This window comes from Microcaecilia unicolor, chromosome 6 (assembly GCF_901765095.1).
Source record: "Microcaecilia unicolor chromosome 6, aMicUni1.1, whole genome shotgun sequence".
Taxonomy (NCBI): Eukaryota; Metazoa; Chordata; class Amphibia; order Gymnophiona; family Siphonopidae; genus Microcaecilia; species Microcaecilia unicolor.
Genome location: NC_044036.1, coordinates 295,935,950 through 295,941,949, shown reverse-complemented (window position 1 = coordinate 295,941,949; position 6,000 = coordinate 295,935,950).

Genomic DNA, 6,000 nt, shown 5'->3' with positions numbered 1-6,000 from the left:
ATATATTGTCCACAGTGACTCCCAACTAGTTGGAAACTCTCAATATGGAACCCAGCAATGTGTACCTATAGGTAGGATTATTTTCCCTAATTGCAGCACTTTGCACTTCTCCACATTACATTTTCATCTGCCAATTCAATGCTCAGGCCTCCACTCATAAAGTCTTCTAGTAGCTCCTCACAATCCCTCCATTATTTAAGAATTTTCAATAATTGTGTCTCCTCTGCAAATTGGATCACTTCCTTCATTCCTCTCTTTTCCAGCTTATTTATGAATTTGTTATTGATCCTAGTATAGATTCTTGGGATACTCCGCTATTTTCCCTTCTCCATCAAGAAAACTGACCATTTAGTCATACTCTGTTTTCTGTCCTGGTAACCAGTTCTCATTCGACTCCATGATTTTTTAAATTCCAAGGCCTCTCTCATGAAGGACTTATGAAATGCCTTATAAAATCCAGATACACAATACTAACCAGCTTATCCTTATCCATGTTTATATATACCTACAAAAATTAGATGATAAGGCAAGACTTCTGCTTGGTGAATCCATGTTGGAACTTCCCTATTACTCAACAAGAACATAAGTGTTGCCATACTGGGACAGACCAAAGGTCCATCAAAGCCAGTATCCTGTTTCCAACAGTGGCCAATCCAGGTCACAAGTACCTGGCAAGATCCCAGAATAGTAAAACAGATTTTATACTGCTTATCCTAGAAATAAGCAGTGGATTTTCCCAAGTCCATCTTAATAATGGCTTATAGACTTTTCTTTTAGGAAATTATCCAAAGCTTTTTAAAACTCTGCTTTTAAAAAAGGTTTGGATAATATAGTAGATATACCACTTAAGCTTATTAGTATTCAGCCCAGATTCTATTGTACGCATCAAACTGCTATTTGATCTTCTGGAAGTGTAGGTTGAAAAGGAAAGAGAGGCTAAGCGTCTTTTTGCCAGCTAAGACCCGAGTTAGTTGGGTGGAGATTCCTGTCCCAAATTGTTTCAATATAGCCCCCTTGAAGAAGCTGTAGTTGACAGGCGAACCATGAATCCTTGTTTGGGTTGAGACTGCCTTGTCTTCTGTCTTGCCGTTGCAATAAGTTGTTACCATTAGACATTGCTAAAGGAAGAGATAAATATTGTTTAATACAATGTATTAAGTTATGATATGTAACAATGTGTGACCTTTGCAACAGCTGTAGAACAATGGAGATATAAGATGCCAGTATACAATTATTTTTTATTGTTTTGCAGCACCAATTTATTTCTGAGCACAGAATAAAAATGTAGCATTTAAAAAATTGAATACTGAACATTTTATTTTCTAATCTACCTGGATTTATTATTTGACACTTCCCCACTGAGACTTGTCTAGCCATAAGACTGGTGGTAATGTTTTCCATAATAGTTTCTACTACTCTGCCTGGCACCAACTCACTGGTCTATAGTTTCCATATCAATCCTGGAGCCTATTTTAAAAATCTGCATTACACTGACTACACCCCATTTTAAAAATAAGAGGTCCGAGATTACTAGTAACAAGCCTGCAATTTAATATTTGAATTCTTTCAAAACTCTGAGGTGTTTAACATTTGTTTCTGGTGATTCTTTTTTTTTTAACCATTTATTTTATTATTTTCATATATATTTTTGACAGTAAATAAAACATTACTAATACATCAAAACTGCTAGTCAAAGGCATCTTGAACAGTTCCAAATGCCTCTTTCTATACCTTGCTTATGAAGCTTCACTGGATACTTTATCAAAGTCCAATGCCGTACAAAATCTTGTGTCTACTCTTCAGTCCTTATACCAGGATGGACCGAAATATCTGGTTGAACCTGTGAAGTTCCGCTTCTATACTTTGGGTGGATCTGTTTTTAAGTAGACTTTATGATAGTGTGAACTTTAATTCTCCCACCAGCACGTTTTTGTATGGTTCTTCTGGTTGGTTTGATCCTTTCATGGACCATCTTGTTTGAGAGTTCCAATATATATAGATACTTAGAACTCATCACCTCCTTGAGCAGAGCTCAGACTTCCACTGATCCAGCATTTACCTCTGTGTTCCCTGTTGCTATCCTCTGAACTCCAATTTCCAATCATGCTCTTGATGTCATTGTCCCTAATCTCTGAAATGGTCCTTGTGTTGCTGTCTTTGTCAGCACTTTCACTGTCTAGTACTGATAGAATTAAAAAATGAACTTGCAGAACTATTGTTTTAGTAATATTTAATTTATCTTTAAAATCAAGCATGGCAGCGGAAGACTGAAGGGTGGCCAATGTAATGCCGATTTTTAAAAAAGGTTCCAGAGGTGATTTGGGAAATTATAGACCGGTGAGCCTGACGTCGGTGCCAGGCAAATTGGTAGAGACTATTATAAAGAACAAAATTACAGAGCATATTCAAAAGCATGGATTAATAAGACAAAGCCAACATGGATTTAGTGAAGGGAAATATTGCCTCAGCAATCTATTACATTTCTTTGAAGGGCTGAACAAACATATGAATAAAGGTGAGCCGGTCGATAATGTGTATCTGGATTTTCAAAAGGCATTTGCCACTCATGAAAGACTCCTGAGGAAACTGGAGAGTCATGGGATAGGAGGTAGTGTACTACTGTGGATTAAAAACTGGTTAGAAGATAGAGAGCAGGGTAAATGGTCAGGATTCTCAATGAAGAAGGGTAGATAGTGGGGTTCCCCAGGGGTCTGTGCTGGGACTTCTGCTTTTTAACATATTTATAAATGATCTAGAGATGGGAGTAATTAGTGAGATAATTAAATTTGCTGACGACAAAGTTATTCACAGTTGTTAAACCATAAAAGGATTGTGAAAAATTACAAGAGGACCTTACGAGACTGGGCATCCAAATGGCAGATGACGTTTAAAGTGAGCAAGTGCGGGGGACGTGTCAAGATGGCGCCGTAAGCAGTAGTGCTTGAAGCGAGGTCCTGCCTTCAACTACCGATTCCACTCGGTCTTTTTCCTGCTTTTTTCCAAAAATGCCGCATACAAAACGGAAGGGGACGATCTGGGGGGCTCCCTTACCTCCAGTGACGTCCACCCCGGTAGGAGCGGGTCTGGAGCGCTTCTTCCCCGCTCTGTCCCAGAGAAGCGGTGCGGAGTCCTTAGCGGGTCGAACCGGTGGAGCAGCTCCCCCGCTGGAAGCTAAAATATCTCTCTCCCTGCCATGCTCTGCGACGCCTCAATGCCCTGCAACTGTGGTGAGTCGAGTGGGGTTTCACTCGGAACCCAGAAGGAGCGAAACCGAGGAGGCCAGAGGGAAGCTCGACTCTCCAAACACATGTGGGGTTGCAGGAGAGACGGAGGTGAACTTGGATAGGATCTGGAGGAAGTTGTTAGAAATGGACAAGACCCTGAAACAATCATCTGAAGAGGTAAGATTTGAGTTCAAATGTACAGGAGGTGAAGAACTCCCTTGAATCGGTACAAGACTATTCTTTAAAAATTGAGGCCTTACAGAAAGAGACTAAGCAAATTGATGAATTCAAAGTGGCTGTGATAAAGGATGTTATAGATTTAAGAAGGAAGCTAGAATAAGTAGATAATTATAATAGGAGACTAAATCTTCGTGTATTGAATTTTCCAAGGTTGTTGGGAGTATCACCAAATGACATGTTCACTAGATATTTGAAAGAAAACTTGAAATTTCCTCAGGAAGTGTTTCCCCCTTTGAACAAGATTTATTATATATCCACTACAATGAAAAGAACAGATACAGAGAACCCAACAGATTTGCAAAATGTCACAGCCATCTTGGAACAGACAATTGAGGAAGAACCTGAAAGAGGGACGTTGTTAGTTTCATTTGTCTTTCAGCAAGATTTAAATGCAATAATGCATCTCTATTTCAAATCAACTAATCGGGTATTTGCTGGTCAGAAGATCTGGCTTTACCCAAAGTGTGACTAAAATACTCAGGAAAAGCGGAAAAATTTCTATAAGGTCTAAAGTTTTGGAACTAGGGGGCTCCTTCCTCCTGGCATATCCCTGTAAATGTGTTATTAGATTAAATCAGATGGAAATATATATACTACTAGTAAAAAAGGCCCGTTTCTGACACAATGAAACGGGGCGCTAGCAAGGTTTCCTTGGAGTGTGTATGTTTGGGAGAGTGTATGTGAGAGTGACTGTTGAGAGTTAGAGTGAAAGTGTGAGTGTGTGAGAGAGAGAGTGAGTCTGGGTGTGAGTGTGTTGTGAGAGAGTGTGTGTGTGAGAATGAGAGTGTGTGCAAGTGTGTATGTGAGACACAGTGTGAGAGAGAGTGTGTGTGGTGTGGGCGAGAGAGAGAGTGTGTGTGAGACACAGATTCTCTGTGAGAGTGAGTGTATGAGACCAAGCGAGTGTGTGAGTGACTGTGTGGCACATAGAGAGTGAATGTGATACAGTGTGAGATAGAGTGTGTGAGAGTGAGAGTCAGAAAGACATTGTATATGAGAGAGAGAGTGTGAGCCGTGCCCTCCCAATCCATGGCCATCTGTCCCCTGCCCCCTCCATTCATCCTTTCCAGCAATTCCCCTATCTCCCTGAGCCCTGCCCTCCCAATCCATGGCCATCCATGTTCTCTGTCACCTGCCCCCTCCATTCATCCCTATCCAAGCATTTCCCCTCTCTGCCTGAGGCCTGCCCTGCAATCCATATCCATCCATGCCATCTGTCCCCTCCATTCATCCCTATCCAGCAATTCCCCTCTCCCTGAGTCCTGCCCTTCCAATCCAGGCCCATCCATGCTCATCTGTCACTGGCTCCTCCATTTTCCCTATCCAGCAATTGCCCTCTCTCCCTGAGGCTGCCCTCCCAATCATATCCATCCATGCCCATCTGTCCCATCCATTCCATCCCTATCCAGCATTTCCCCTCTCTGCCTGAGGCCTGTCCTGCAATCCATATCCATCATGCCCCATCTGTCCCCTCCAGTTTTCCCTATCAGCATTTCCCCTCTCTGCCTGAGGCCTGTCCTGCAATCCATATCATCATGCCCATCTGTCCCCTCCATTCATCCCTATCCAGCAATTCCTCTCCCTGAGTCCTGCCCTTCCAATCCATGTCATCCATGCTCCTCTGTCACCTGGCCCCTCCATTTTTCCCTATCCAGCATTCCCTCTCATGCCTGAGGCCTGTCCTGCAATCCTATCATCCATGCCCATCTGTCCCCTCCATTCATCCCTATCCAGCAATTCCCCTCTCCTGAGTCCTGCCCTTCCAATCAATGTCCATCCATGCTTCCTCTGTCACCTGCCCCTCCATTTTTCCCTTTCCAGCAATTTCCCTCTCTCCCTGAGCTCTGCCCTCCCAATCTATGCCCATCCATGCTCCTCTGTCCCCTGCCCCCTCCATTCTTTCCTTTTCATGTAATTCCCCTCTCTTCCTTCCATGACCCCTCCTCGCATCCATGCTCCTCTCTGTCCCATGTCCCAGCCTGGCCCGCCCTCTTTCTTCCCCCCCCCCTCCTCTTCGCATCCATGCTGTCGTTTTTCCCCTGCCCTCCTGCTCCCAGTGTTCAACTTTGCTGCCCACCCACATCCCTTTTCTTTTTTTTTATTTACCTCCGTGTGGCGGTTCCGGCAGCGCAGCGTCAGGGAAGGAGGCGGCGCTCCCGACGTCTAGCCTTCCCTTCGCTGTGTTCCGCCTTCTTCTGACGTCATCTGACGCTGCGCTGCCGGAACCGCCACCACAGAGGTAAATGTAATATAGTAAAACGCACCGTGCCGTGGGTGCGATCCGTTTGTTTTTTTTTTTCTGCCCTCAGCGATCCGTGTGTTTCCCCCGCCCTCGACGTCATGACGTTTGACGCGAGGGCGGGGCAGAGACGGCTGGGTGGCTTCACGCCACGAACTCCACGAACCCCACGAACCCTTCAGGGAGTGTTTTTTAGTGACTTCAGAACGTTGTCCTCATTAGAACGTTCACGGTGCGTTTTATTATATTAGATATGCCTGATCAACTCCAGAACTTCCTAGATAGTAGATTGCTGCA